This window comes from Protopterus annectens, chromosome 2.part1, assembly GCF_019279795.1.
Source record: "Protopterus annectens isolate FY-2018-M chromosome 2.part1, PAN1.0, whole genome shotgun sequence".
In the NCBI taxonomy this organism is placed as follows: domain Eukaryota; kingdom Metazoa; phylum Chordata; order Ceratodontiformes; family Protopteridae; genus Protopterus; species Protopterus annectens.
In genome coordinates this window covers 219,772,551-219,788,757 of record NC_056729.1, presented here as the reverse complement: position 1 = coordinate 219,788,757, position 16,207 = coordinate 219,772,551, and the positions used below count along the sequence as shown (strand labels likewise).

Below are 16,207 nucleotides of genomic sequence, written 5' to 3'. Positions count from 1 at the left end.
AAGAATCGATTTCACCACAACAAGTGTGGTGTACACAGAACATTAGCAAACATGAAATTCTAATGTTTTTAAGATTGTTTGACTCACCACCCCCCCTTGCAAGATGCTAGCCTGTGAAGCAATAGAACATAATTTTTTCTGATGACCTTAGCAAGGTCACTTGAAAGTCATCAGGCATGCTGTAATGTCTGGCTATGCCAAACTGTTGGTGAAGGTGTTGGCAATCTAATTTCTATGTTCACAGTCTCAGGTCCCTGTGCATTGGGGCACAATGCTGGCCTATCCCACATGCAACATTGCCTGTGAAACAATATCGACTCTCATTCTTCGTCCTCAATGGCATAACTGGCCTTGCCAGCTCAACTCCATTTTGGCTGGCAAATTTCTTCAGCATCCAGGCTGCTAGTCAGACAAGTGTCTTCTGGTACATATTTATGAACTCCAATATCATCATATCACAGTTTATTTTGGTTGCAATTATGTGATCTCAGTAGAAAGTAAAATTAGCAATTGCAGTTACACACTCATCCTACTTAGACTATTAGCTAAAAAATAAAGGAATTTATATTTCATAAGTGTGGTAAGAATTAGTATGAGTAACAAGAAAAAAATGCTACACCTTCCAGCATTTACTTTAGAGATTATTTATGGCCTAATTATCAGCAGACTATATTAGGCTGTAGTAGTACAGTGTTAATTAATAACAGAGTAGCAACTACAATTAAAAAAGGTAAAAAGGCTTTAGACTTGTTAAAACATGCTTAAAGCATATAGTCCCTTTATGGAAACTAGAACTCAGATTTACACCCCCTGCTTGCACATGGAGTGGGTGATACAGGTTAATGAAGACCATGGTTGGTGTTAGCAGGAACAGATGCAGATGAAGAGTACAAACACTACAAGAATATTTCAAGATGAAAAGTATTTGAAGAGATGGACAGTGGTTTTGGTTGTGAGAATATATAAATTAACAATGCAGCTATTTTGAAGATGTGAAATGAAATGAGAAAGCATAAGGCTTTTTTTATGTAATGCAAGGCAGCAGTGTTCCCCGGTCAATAAGTTACATGTAAAATAGCAGACTTTGTTTAAAGTCACCTAGGGGAGACTTTTGCTGACATGCTTACAACTCATGCCATATTGTCAGATATTTTCTTCTCTACTGTAAAAAACAGATACTCTTCTGTTTTCCTTTTCCCAGTTTTCTGTACATTCATAACTTGTACAGTTATGCACCTCTTTACTACATTTCTTCACAGACCTGTAGTTAGCTCTGGGCATTTGTCCAATAATATCTAAAATGCCTGCCACACCAATAAAATCATCATTGCTCTTGATGTAATTTTTCACAAAGTAAATACACGAAGATGCTTGCTTATGCTTACTAGATTCCCTTTGTTATACCTACTCTCTTATAGAATATATATTTCTACCTTACAGGATCTAAGGATGCAAAAGCTAATGTCCTAACAAAGCATTCTTTGAATATGTTTTTTTTTTGTTTTTTCTTGGTCAAGGTATATATGCAAGGAATATTTTTCCGTTGAAAGGGGAAATGTAGTGCATTTTTTTTACTTCTTGGTCAATGTCATGTGCAAGGAGTATTTTTATGTCTGAAAGGATGGTGCAGTGGTAGCATTGTTGCCTCACAGCAACAGTCTGTGTGGTTTGATTCTCAGTTGGGATGCAGAGTCTGCATGTTCACCCTGTGTTTATGTGGGTTTCCTCCCATGTTGCAAAGATATGGATTTGAAGTGTTTTTCCCTGGGCCTCTGCTGAAAATTGGCTTTGTTCCAAGTCGAACTTTCCTAGTAAACAAATGTTAAAAAATATCAATGTCTTCATTATGTGTCTGCTGCTTTAATCTTTTTCTGCTATGCCTAATCATTCACTATATTTTTTATCTATCTTCTAAATTTTCTTTAATAAGTCCAAGTAGCAGTGATAACAACCAAATAAAATAGAAAAAAAAATAAAAACACAAAAGTCCGCTGTGTAGGGTGTTCAGATCCAAAGATATCCACAAAATGCTTTATAAAGTCAATTTAATAACCACTTAAAATTCAGTTAAGCACTTTCATCTACATTATAGACTTCATCAGAACACATTTGTAAATTCCATCCAAGTTTAAATACTATCATAGACCAATCAGCTCCACAAGGTAATCAGTCAATTAACTCTTAATCATATAAATACTCATAGCTTAAAGTGCACTATGCTTCCAGTCAAACAAGATGCCTTATTTGATTAATTACAATAAAAATACATAAATATACATTAAATAGTTGCCCTAATGCAATATAAAAAAACAACAAATGCATATAATTACATTTTCCTAATATAAATATAAGTATAATGATATTAAAAACTATTAAAAAATATTTTAAAATGATGTTATAAAATATATGCATTCCATAAAGGAATTTATGTTCTTGCTACATCTATATATGAGTAAGCCTTTAGTTCCAAAATAAGCTTAATGGATATACCATAATTTATTCCCGGATGTACTGTTGAATTTAATAATATTTGCCATCTAGTTTCTCTTTCACCTAATCTATTACTAATGTTACCCCCTCTGGGGTTAACAGGTATGTGTTCTAATATAGCAAATTTAAACGCATCACAACAAGGGCTTTTGACTAAGTGTCTATATAATGAATTAGTTATATCTTTTTTCCTAAAGCAATAAAAATAATCATATATTCTATTCCTTAGACACCTGTCAGTTTTCCCCACATAAAAGCAGGAACATTTTGTACATTTAGCTAGATAAACCACATGTTCTGTTCGACAATTTCCATTCTGAAACTTTAGGATAGTTTCACTAATGTTTTCCAGTTTTAAAGTAGCATCTTCCATAATGGCAAAGCACTGTTTGCAGTGTCCACATTTGTGGGTACCCCCGCTGTTTTCCTATTTCTCCTGTTATTTACCTTCATCTCAAATTTATTCTTGGGATTAAATTCTGTCTTGAGTACAAATGTAGGCTGCTCACCTAATAAATTGTAAATATTTTCATCTGATTTCATAATGTTCCAATTATCTATAATTATACTTCGGATGTCCTTAGAATATGTACCATATTGCAATATACATGCCCGTTGGAATTGATTATGATTGTCAAGGATATTATTATTCATAGATTGCACATCCTCAATTCTATTTCCTAAAAGGGGTTTGTATTTTTTACCCCATTCATCCTTTACATATTTAATGGTGGTATCAATAAGGTTAGTGGGATATCCCCTTTTCCTAAGCATACTCCCAATATAGTCAAGTTCATTGACCATGTCTTTAAAATCTGAAGTCATTCTTGCTGCCCTGATACATTGTCCCTTTATAATGCTATCCTTTTGACTATAGGGGTGGCAGCTAGAGTATTGTAAATATGCATTGCTGAAGGTACTTTTTCTATGTATTTTAAAACAAAACTGACCATTTTCTATGGATATGTATGTATCCAGGTATGATATACCTTTTCTGTCACTATTATAAGTGAATTTCAAATAATCACTTGATGTACTTAAATAATCAAAAAACATCTCCAGTTCATACATAGAACCATTCCATATAATAAAAATGTCCAAAAACCGGACGTAACAACTAATAAAACTGTACCATTTACTTTCAAATACACATTCTTCTTCCCAATTTAACAACACTAAGTTAGCAAAAATGGGAGCACAAGCTGCATCCATTGCAACAGCATTACTTTGTCTATAATATTCACCTTCATAAAAAATGTAGTTGTGCTTTAAAACAATTTCCATAATTTCTAATGTTAACAGTACTCTGTCCCTTGAAAAATCAGCATACTTTTGTATACTATTCTTAAACCTTCTAAGGCCATCCTCCTCAGGAATACAAGAAAAAAGATCAATGACATCAATTGTTACGAAAATAGTTCCTTCCTTAATTTATCAAGGGTTTACCAACTCAAAAAATCCCATGAATCAATAACTATATGGGATATCTTTTTATATATTGGTTTCAACCAGGTATCTATCACTTTCCCGAATGGAAAGGTTTTGGATTTATTATCCGAAATAATGGGTCTAAAAGGTGGGTCTACTAAATCTTTATGTACTTTCGGTATCCCTACAATAGTAGCTAATACTGGAAATTTAACCCTTAAATAATTGTATAATTCAGGGTCAATTCTTTTGTCCAAAAAAAAGTCTTCTAAGTATAAATCAACCTTATGATGGCCTACATTCACTTCATTTAAAGACAAACTTTCATAATTCCCTGAATTAAGTAAAATAATAGACATTTTATTTATATATTCTTGTGTGTTATAAAGAACTACAGCACCCCCTTTGTCGGGTTTCATAACCCAAATTTGATGATCCTCTTGTATTTGTTTTAAAAGTGCATATTCATTTTTACTTAAATTATATCTATTTTTTTTGTTTTTACAGTTGTTGTATAGTTTGTACATCTCGTCAGTCACAACCTTCTCAAAGGTAGTCAGGGTAGGATTCATAGGGGGAGTAAAAGTGCTAGCCTTTTTAAACATTTTCCTAACTGTTACCCTACTGTTTTCCTGGAAATGTAAAGCTAAATTAAGCTTTTGCATGTATTGTTTAAATTCCACTATATAATCAGTAATATTCAGATTTGTATTGGGAACAAATTTCATTCCTCTGAAAAGCAATCTAAAGTGTTTTTTCTCCAATTTAAAATCTGTATAATTAAATATACTAAAGTCTCCTAAACTAAAATGAACGCCATTGTGTTTGACTATGGTAGATGCATTATCTAATTTTTCCAATTTCCTTGATAATTCGTTTCCCTCCAATTCATGTGTTCTGATGCTTGTTGTGTCTCCTGTGTGTACCAAATATTTTTCTTTGTCCCTAAAATAATCCTATTATTATTCCTGCCATAATATCCTTTATTTCTATACCCATCTCTTCTTAGATGGTATCTGTCCTGTCCTTTAAATGTCCAGTCCATATCTCCTTTATGGTTCCCCATCTATATTCCTGATGTTTCTCATATTGGTCGATATCCCTTTTTAATTTCTTACATTTCCTGTCAAAGTGCTTTTTATAGTTCTTATCAACCCACTCATATTGTTTGTGAAAAAAACTTTCCCATTCAGTAAATAATAGATCATTTGTAATAGTCTCATTTAAATTCTCTGTTTCAGCCATTAATCCACATAACTTTTTGTCATTACATTTAATAATAAATTCTATGAAACTGAAACCAAAATTGTCAAATAACTTATTACATTCCTCTATGTTGCATTTTTCCAAGTCCACTCCCATAGGCTGTTTAAAAGATCTAAGGCCCATGGGTACAATTTTTAAGTCAAGACACCATTTAAGATACATGTTATCTAACTGTAAACTTTTGACCAAATCTAACTTTTTACCAAAGTCATAAATAAGGTCTTTCAGAGTCTTGTTATCCTTTTTGGCAATGGTTGAATTAGTCTCAGTCTTGGATTTATAATTCCAGTTGTCAAAGTCAAAATTACATTTAAAAAATGAGTCTAAACCTTGCCGTTTATAATTGCCTTTAAGTTCATTACATATGTTAGGTGTCTGAGAGTTTGTAGTACCTGTATGCACAGACTGTCCTGCCACTGAATACGTCTTTTTGGGTATTCTAAGGAATAGAATATATGATCATTTTTATTGCATTAGGAAAAAAGATATAACTAATGCGTTATATAGACACTATAGATTAGGTGAAAGAGAAACTAGATGGCAAATATTATTAAATTCAACAGTACATCCGGGAATAAATTATGGTATATCCATTAAGCCTATTCTGGAACTAAAGGCTTAATCATATATAGATGTAGCAAAAACATAAATTCCTTTATGGAATGCATATATTTTATAACATCTTTTTAAAATATTTTTTAATAGTTTTTAATATCATTATACTTATATTTATATTAGGAAAATGTAATTACATGCATTTGTTGTTTTTTATATTGCGTTAGGGCAACTATTTAATGTATATTTATGCATTTTTATTGTAATTAATCAAATAAGGTATCTTGTTTGACTGTAAGCATACTGCACTTTAAGCTATGAGTATTTATATAGCCACAACGGGAGATCCGTTCCTGTCAATAAACAACAAAAAGTGCATAAACTTAAACTCCTGGACAGGAACTGAAACGGCAGTTTACAAGATTCAACTACGAGCAGAAAGGAACTCCATATGACACTGGATTATAAAATAAAACTTCTTTTATTCAGACACAGAGTAAGCGCTTTCACCATCAGGCTTCTTCAGACTGCAACACTCAGATACATCATTGATTTTATATATTAATGCAAAATAATTGAATTAACTGACGTCTGTGTTATCTATTAACTTTTAAAGTAACAAAGCACAGGAAATGTCTTAGTGTATAGCGAGCGTATACAAATAGACCAAGCCTAGTCTCATTTATCATATAAAATACAAAGTGCTGTGCTGTGTTCAAGAAACATGCGTAGAATGGGTGTGCCTTCATTGAAGGTTGGGCGTCGAGCTGGCAACTCGGCACTAGTAATAAAATCTACTGCCAATCATTAGCGGACCAGAGTTCCGCTGTGACGAGCCCTAACCGGGAAAAGCCACAAGAACTCCTATTGATCCATGTCCACAAATAAATGGCATAATTGTAACAGGTTTGATTAATCAGTAGTTGCATTGCACAGAGATGTGAAAGGGGGAGAGTTATATATATATATATATATATTAAATCTTCTGAAAGTATTACTTTCTGTCAAGCATTTTAGAAAGGAATTAAGGATACGAATCTTTAACAAACTTCAACCTGTAGCATAGGGTTTTATTTCCTTCATCTCTGTATAGCTATTCTCTAACAATGAGCATGTCTCTTAACCAAGTAGTGCTCCCATGTCAATCTGAAAAGAAGAATAGGAGAGTTAACAGATTAACAAGTACATGTAATATCAAATTAATGTGATAATATAGTCAAGAAGGACACAAATTAACATTAGCAAAGGTTACATTCAATGTGTTTAGATTGCTAACAAATGAATAAAAAACATGTATTGAGGTGTTTAAAAATATGCTTAGGATGGTAAAAACTCTCCTGGTGGTTTCAAGTGCAGAAAACAGAGGCAATTTTCATTGTTTTATAGTTGCTTTTTTTGCACTCTATCACATGCCATTTTGGATCCATGACTTTAACAAAGGTAGCATCAATAAGAGATGCACAGTTTAGTGATTACTTATCAAAATCAGGAAGCAATCTGTATTCCTTTGTTTGACATGCCATTACTAAGTAAATTATACTTGGTTATTCCTCTCAAGGCCAGTTATGTATGTGACACATATATATTCTTGTTACTACATGTCCACACTGCCAGTTCATATTCTAAAATGATAAGAATGGATAGGGAAACCATGGGAAGAGCCTGTTGTAATAGATAACAAGGAGGGCCTAAAGTTTACCTGTGTGTTACAGCATAGTAGATGTATGCCTAAAAGTGGAACTTGAGCTGTATGACTGAGAATGAACTGAGAGAAATTTGTTTCTTATACTGGTCATGTGCACCTTTTTACCATGGTGCTTGTGGGTAAACAAGTTGAAGAGTAAAGCCTGGCTGCCATTGTGGCCTTACTTCAATGTCAAGAGTAAGGAAGAAATGAAGAGGGCCTCAGATGCACGAGGAGTGAATAGGAGGAACAGCATAGCTTTTCAGAATATTTAGTACAGTTTAGTTGTAAAGGTTGGAAAAAATAAGAAGTGTAACGGTCTGGGCACTGAAAAGTGGAATAATGGTAAAAGGTGGAGTACTGTAAGGTTTTAAACAGACAAGAACTGGTATAACTGAGAGAAATTTAAAGTAAATACTGCCAGGGATATATTAACTACCATTTCCATTTCTTCTTTAAGGAGGAATACATTCTGTTGTTGTATGTATGCCACTGATATATTATTTATTTTAATTTTCTAGATGTTTACATCAACTTGTAGCAGTGAGTGAGACAGTGCCTTCTTATTGTTACAACATATAACCTTTGAGGTTTATTTTTCAGTCAAAAGGTTAGCAGGGCAAACTACACACCTGATGGAAAAATAAATTACTAAGTCAACTTTGTTGGTTTATAATTCAGACTTAAGACACATGCTTGCACAAACTGCTTCCTACTCAAAACAGTGGTAGAATCAGTCAACATCTTTACAAAAAAAATACAAAGACAATTGTCTAGGCATCTAATTTAAACTTGACGTTGGCAGTCACACAAGCTGTTCTATACTCACAATGATTGTAGAAAGCCAGTCAACACCTTCCTTCTGACATTTTAAATGTGAGACTGTATCCTCAAGAAATCTCAGACTCAGCTCTCTTCCTGCATTGTGGTAGTGAGACTTTGTCACTCCAGCAATATATCTGAAGCCTCTCTGAACTTAAGACATGGTATCAAAAATGAATTGGAAAGTGACAGTTAATGAATAATCAGATACAAGGAATTATCTTAGCAACAGACTGAAAAGAAAAAGAATAACTGGACAATTTCATCAGCTTTTTACACTCCAGTGAAGTATATGTTTTTGTCAGCTTTGCTTACAAAGCATCTATTAACTGTGCTTTAACAACTTGAAGCCTGAAGTTGTGGATGTTAATTACTAGGCTAATTATTTCAACAGCTCAGTGAACCTTGCATTTTGTCAGCTTCACTTTTTAAGTTTTCAATAAATTGAGTTTTAACAGCCTGAAGTTTGAAGTTGTGGATGACAACTGCTTGGATACTTAACTTCTTTCAGTTCACCATTTTCTAGTGAAGTTTACATCCTGTCAACTTCACTTTTTAAGCAATTAATAAATTGTGTTTTAACAGTCTGAAGCCTGAAGCTGTGGACAACACCCAAGGTCTTTTTTCTTTATTTATATAATTGTATTGTTTTTTGTTTAGTAAAAATTAATTTTGAGGCTGCCTTAAAGATTCAAGAACATCAACAATTTCCAATTACAGTATTTCCCTGTGCGAATCAAAACTATTGTGATTTCTGCTTCTGTCCCATTAGCATAGCAAGAGGATTGGAGTACAGTTAGAGTAATTTTTTGTTTTTGATCCAAGTAATTAAGGATTGATTAGAGTAATTACTACTTTTATTTTCTGTCTGTGAAGTCAGATCTCTGACATAACTGACAACAGAGTGACAAAAAGGCCATACATTGCAACTATTCCTGAAATTAATGCTATGCTTAGATCAGCTAGCTATACATAAACCAACAATGGTTCAGTACTTTTACGCCTTTATAATTCGTTTTGTAAACTGGTATTCCTTTTAGACTTCTGTTACCAAATGATGTGCCTTAAATCAAACTTGGGGTTAGAAAACCATATTCCTTTTTGTGGTTCAGATTATTACCTTATTGGTACAAAATTATTTATTAGGAGATATCTTTGTTAAAGCCTAGCCTGTGGATGAGAATATGAAAAAGAATAGTTTCTTTATTTTATTTATATCTATTTTACATTTGTTAATTTGTTTAGCGGGCAGGTTAAATTGACCATTTTCAACCAGAACTAAATCCATATGAAAGGTTACACATAAAAAACTGCAAAAATACCAATATTCATGCTATGCAAATGGCTGCAAACTGTACAGGAATTACAGATGTCAGACAGCAGAGATGTAATGGCAATTATGCAGTTCTAAAAATGTAATTATTATGTCTGTTGGACAATACTCTTTGAATGTGCCAATGATACTATAACTGTTTAGAGAGTATCAGGAAGTGATGCAGTTTATCTAGAGATATTATATCACTTACAGTTACAATTTCCTGTTATTGGGGTTTTGTGTTGTTTTTTGAAAACATTAAACTCATTTCTACATCTAATTTCTTGGGGTATGGTACTTTAACTTGCTGGAGTGAATGTTGACATGGTCTTTTACCCCAGTGCAATGCTGAAAAGGATGCAGTGTACATTGAGTGTAAGGAAATCATGTCATTCTTGGTTTACTCGCTAGGGGAGAGCACTAATCACTCCTCAGTACTTAAAAGGTTAATTAATTAAAAAAAAAATCTTTAGCAATGTCAGACATTCATTTTTTTTAGTTATGGTGTCTAAGTAGGGATTGTGGTTATAAATAAGAAATATAAATATCCAACTTTGATGTTCAACCATTTGAAATAAGGAGATATTTTCCATGAAGTATAAAGCAATAATATGTTGTGCATATTCTGTCATGTGGAGTAGTATGTTTGTAGCTATTGTTTTCTGGTATCGTACATTAGAAGACACAAGAGACCATAGGTGATCTTAAGTACTTTCAGAACTTGTAGAAATGTAAGTTGTAGAGTCTTCCACGAACCACACCAAATCCACGATAAAACACAGGTTTATTGAAGAAAAAAAGATAAGCGCTTTCGCATGCTGGACTGCATGCTTCATCAGATCTATCACAATGAATCATTCAAAGGCTTATATACAAAATGTGGATGTCAGCTGATATAATTAATCAATTAGTCAATTAAACAATATGATATCAAAACAGTTAATCAGCTGTCAGGCAGTCTTTGAGAATACATTTAAAGTGCTATTTCAACTATGTTTAAAACAGTCTATTTAAAAACTGTTATATAAAACAAAATGATACATTCAGAAAAAACTTTCCATGTTACGTTTAAAACTATGTAAATATTGTGTAGCTGAAAGGCATATGAATGTGTAAAACATATAAAATGCATAAGAATATATATAAAAATAATGCAAAAAGATATACAATAGATTGTGCATGACTCTCATTCAAGAAAAATATGTACAGCAATATATGAACTGATATGTTGTATATGTCCCTAAGCAATGAGTCATAGAGTATAAGGCAGAACATAGAACTATGTTCTATGTTAATAAATATAAATATATGTCAAGGCAACCTTGCTTGAGTATGGAGTGGGGTTATACAATAAATAAATATACATCAAAGGACAATAAAGAAAGTATAAACAGAACCAACTGGAAAATTCAAAATGTTCTGATCTATATTGATCAGTAGAACTGATAACAAAATTAGAACAATATACCTTATTGAATGGTAAAATGAATTGTGTAGTTAAATGACCTCTAACACTGGTTTCAAGGAAATGTGGAGATTTAAGCCAGGTGGTATGTGGGCCTTGGTTCTAAAAATCCAATTTAATTCTAATCTTGCTAGGGAGTTCATGTTGTCTCCTTGTCTTATGTTGGGTGTAATGACTTGTAATACTCTAAAACTAAAAGTGTGTTCTGGGTGAGTGTTAATGTGTCTGGCAAGTGCATTCTGATCATTCTTTTTTCTAATGTCATAGACATGGTTGTATATTCTCTCTTTGAATTTCCTTTTCGTTAAACCAATGTAGAACGCATCGCAAAAGTCACAAGTAGCCAGATATATTAAGTTCATCGTATTACAATCAGCGAAGACCTTAGGAACAAACCTGAGAAAACCAGATGGAAAATTAAAGACTTGTGTGTGTGTGCTGTATCTACACATATTGCATTTCATGCATGGGTATGTCCCTTTCTTATCTGGAAATAAACTTGGAATATCGCTAGTCTTATTATCATTGAAATTAAAAATTAATTTGAGATTATCACAGTTCTTAAACAAGAAATGAGGTTTGTTGCCCACCAGATGTTTCACATGGTCATCACTAGTTAGTACATTCCAATGTTTGTTGATAATTTTCTTTAAGTCTGTAATATCATTTGTATATTTTATTATGTAGCTTAGTTTATTATCTTTGGGTGATGTCCCTTTATTGTGTTTAGGACCGCTGGATGTACCAACGATGTCCAAACCTGTTTCTAAACCTAAAGTTTTGTTCTTAATAGAGCGGACTAGGTTGGCATCATAGCCTCTATCTAAAAATAAGGCCTCTAAATGATCAGCTTCTTTAATCAATACATCAGTATTTTTGCATAACCTAGATAGATGTACAAACTGGCTCTTAACAATTCCTGAGAAAACAAACCTAGGATGCATGCTATTATAGCTTAGTATATTATTCTTCCAGCACTGTTTTCTATAAAGTGATGGAACTAGTCTTTTATCGTCATCAAATGTAAGAGTGACATCTAAAAAATTTATAGCAACACTAGAATGTTCAGCTGTAAATCTCAGGAAATCTGTGGTAGACTCTAGATAGACTAGCAATTCCTGAAATAAAGTGAAGGTCCCTTCCCATACTATTACCACGTCATCAACAAACCTTCTGTAGAACTTAATTCTATGTCCCCAAGCATTGTTGAACATGTATTGTTGTTCCCAAAAATGCATCACCAAATTTGCATACGTATTAGCACATGGGGTGCCCATAGCGACACCCCATGTTTGAAGAAAATGTTTTTTGTTAAATAAAAAGACGTTATTATGCAAAACCAAGTCCAGAAGTTGGCATAAAAGGGTTTGTCTATTGGTTGTAAAAGTGGTTTCATGAGCCATTATTTCTCTAACAGCCTGTATACCATACTCATTAGGTATACAGGTGAAGAGATTTTTGACATCTAATGAAATTAATAAAATATCATCTGTGCCTATCCAATCCTGTTGTGACAGTTGTATATCATTAAGTAATTGGTAGGTATCCTTGAGAATAAAGGTTATGCTGTCAACTACTGGTCTCAAAATCTTTTCAATGAAAATTGAGATGGTAGATGTAGACCATCCCTTTCAAGATACAATGGGAGGCATGGGGACAGGATGTGTGTTCTTATGAAGTTTGGGTAGTCCCTTTAGACAGGGAACAAGCGGATTTTCAATGTACAAAAACTCATACATCTCATAGCTAATTTGCATACACATCAATAAGTCATACAATCTATCATGTATATTGGTAACAATAATATTCACATCATCTATACTTATTGGTTTATAGGTGTTCCTATCTTCCAACAATAAATCCATAGCTCTGATGTAGTCACTGGTATCAAATAAAACTACCCCACCCCCCTTGTCAGCAGCTTTCACTACTATGTTATTGTTTGTCCTTAAAGTTGCCAATGAAACAAACTCAGCATTGGTTAAATTGTAAAACTTTTTCTTGTTAACATTAGTAGAATAATGAAAATAAAAGTCTTTCTCGCACAGTCTAATGAAACAGTCTACAACAGAGGGCATTGCGGGCGTAAAAGAACTTTTCTTCCTAAACATAACAGGCAACGACGTTCCATTATTGCTTTTATCATTGCATTTAAAAAACAACTTGAGAGCAATCTTACGTCCAAATAACCGTAGATCAATAAGGGTTTCACTTAATTTACTAGGTTGTGAAGGTATGAAACTCAAACTCTTATTGAACAAAGCAATGTCAGACTCAGATAAAGTAAGACTAGAAAGATTAAATACCAGATTGTTCAGTCCCAGGCCATCCGTTTTTGTGCATGTTGATCTTGCGAATACTTTCTCTTCCTGGGCCCCCTGCTGTGCGAACGCCCTCTTGTGAACCTGGACTGTTTGATGGGGAAAGGAAAACACTGTTGCTCATCATTGAAGGTGCTGGCAGGTTTTTTGCTTATGGCACCAAGTCTCCGTTCATCATTTTGTATATTCAAAGCTAGTTGGTTCGGAGGTGGTGTGTCGAGAGGAGTCGTAGTGATGACTTCACTAGTCAGGGGTGGAGTAACACCATGAATGAGTGTAGAGGCACTGAGAACGTCTATGGTGGAAATCGACGTAGGAGGTGCCTGAACGCCTTGTCTGGTTTGCATAGACACATTGCCAGTATAAAGTTCTTCATTATTACTACCAGAATTCCTTGCCGGTCTGGGCCAAACGAAAATGTTACCCGCAGAGAAATCATTATGGTCGCGTAACAACTTGCATTGTTTTGTTAATTGTAGTTTTTCACTATATATGCGGACTTGAGTCAACATATTGTTCAGCCTTCTGCTACAGGAGTCAGTCTTATATTTGTTAATGATATATTTGTATAGTTGTTCCACACGTTTCCGTGTTTCAGTCTCTAATGGTGTGAAATATTCTATTAATAAATTTATATACTGGAAGCCCAAATTGATGTTCAAGTCCTGCCACTTTTTGAGTAAAACAGGATGTTGTTCACCATATGTGGACATGCATAAAACACGCATCCCACGTGGCACAATTTTAAAATGAAGACGGGCTTCTAGATGCTTGCGTTGCCAAGAGAAGTGCTGTAGTTTGTACAGTTCATTCTCAAATTCACGTAACAGTTTGTTGAACTCAATTAAGTTAGTATTATCATTACTCACAGTCCTTATATTGGCTGATTCAGTAAAACTCAGAGTCAATAAAGGGTTACCTTCGCAACTGATAAATTCGTCCAAATGTATAGCGTTGTCCCTCGGCTCTGGGTTGTAGTCTAGTTCAACATTAGCCATTTCCATCGTGTGGAAGAAAAGACACTAAGCAAAAGGAGATCAACAAGAAAATAAGTGTCTTTCACTTCCTAAGGACTCTGCAACCAAAAATTTTGTAAAATTAAATGTAGAAATGTAAGTTGTAGAGTCTTCCACGAGCCACACCAAATCCACGATAAAATACACCATTAAATTGACCATTTTCAACCAGAACTAAATCCATATGAAAGGTTACACATAAAAAACTGCAAAAATACCAATATTCATGCTATGCAAATGGCTGCAAACTGTACAGGAATTACAGATGTCAGACAGCAGAGATGTAATGGCAATTATGCAGTTCTAAAAATGTAATTATTATGTCTGTTGGACAATACTCTTTGAATGTGCCAATGATACTATAACTGTTTAGAGAGTATCAGGAAGTGATGCAGTTTATCTAGAGATATTATATCACTTACAGTTACAATTTCCTGTTATTGGGGTTTTGCGTTGTTTTTTGAAAACATTAAACTCATTTCTACATCTAATTTCTTGGGGTATGGTACTTTAACTTGCTGGAGTGAATGTTGACATGGTCTTTTACCCCAGTGCAATGCTGAAAAGGATGCAGTGTACATTGAGTGTAAGGAAATCATGTCATTCTTGGTTTACTCGCTAGGGGAGAGCACTAATCACTCCTCAGTACTTAAAAGGTTAATTAATTAAAAAAAAAATCTTTAGCAATGTCAGACATTCATTTTTTTTAGTTATGGTGTCTCAGTAGGGATTGTGGTTATAAATAAGAAATATAAATATCCAACTTTGATGTTCAACCATTTGAAATAAGGAGATATTTTCCATGAAGTATAAAGCAATAATATGTTGTGCATATTCTGTCATGTGGAGTAGTATGTTTGTAGCTATTGTTTTCTGGTATCGTACATTAGAAGACACAAGAGACCATAGGTGATCTTAAGTACTTTCAGAACTTCATTTCCTAGTGTATCTGTATCAAAGTAGAAGTTCAGGTATTGAGCAATGGGAATGTTTAAATGCTTTTGCCTTGTGAAGGCAGTTAAAGGATATCCTCAGGGATCTTTACTAGTGAGATGTAAGATTAAACTAAGTCTTTGTAAAGTCATTAACAGCAGTTATGTAGATTTAGAATAGTTTACAGATAATTTATTACCTATTAGCAAGTTAATTAGTTGGTTGATATTTTCTGTAGGTCTCTGTGCAGGTATTTTGATGACTTATTCAATTAAGGTAACAGTGTCATCTGCATATAAAATACTTTTACTGTTTAGGATATCCAAAGCAAGGCCATTAACAAAACATTAAAAGCTGCAGCTTTAGCACCTTCTGAAAATTACTTGTAAAAAAAATAGATGGTATGAACTCTAGTTAATGAATATTATTTGGATGAACTTGTTAGATAATTATCATTTGAACAATCAAATTTAAACTCTAAAATATAAGTTTCTGAATAACATGGTTAGTGTCAACATTCTGAAAATTGTCATTAGGCAAGAGATATAGCTAACAAGGTTTCTCTACTTTCATAGGTTCATAGGTTCATAGGTAGGTACTAGGCTATCGGCCCTAGGGCCCATACAAGCCTAGCCAAAAAATGTACCCTGGCTTTCACCACCCAAGAAAATTATTTTCCTGTGCCCCTGTCGAGCAGAGCCACAGAAGTGATCCCCAGGGTGATTTTCCCTTATGCGCTTGATAGTACACCTTCAGAAAATGCATGTAGTACAACAATTGTAATATAATTGTATCTAAATCCTTGCTACTTATTGCAGAGATGTAGTAGGCACTACTGATTGAAATAACTTTTAAAGAATCTAACAAGTTGTAAAATGAACTATAGTGGATGGTTGTCACTAGAAGAGGATG

At 33.7% G+C, this 16,207-nt stretch overlaps 1 protein-coding gene across 3 annotated transcripts in view; it reads left to right on the top strand.

Moving 5' to 3' along the window:
- The window catches only part of PCDH7 (protocadherin 7), a 1,090,241-nt gene that overhangs the window by 437,484 nt on the left and 636,550 nt on the right, over window positions 1-16,207 (top strand). The gene's annotated exons all lie outside the window — the stretch shown is intronic.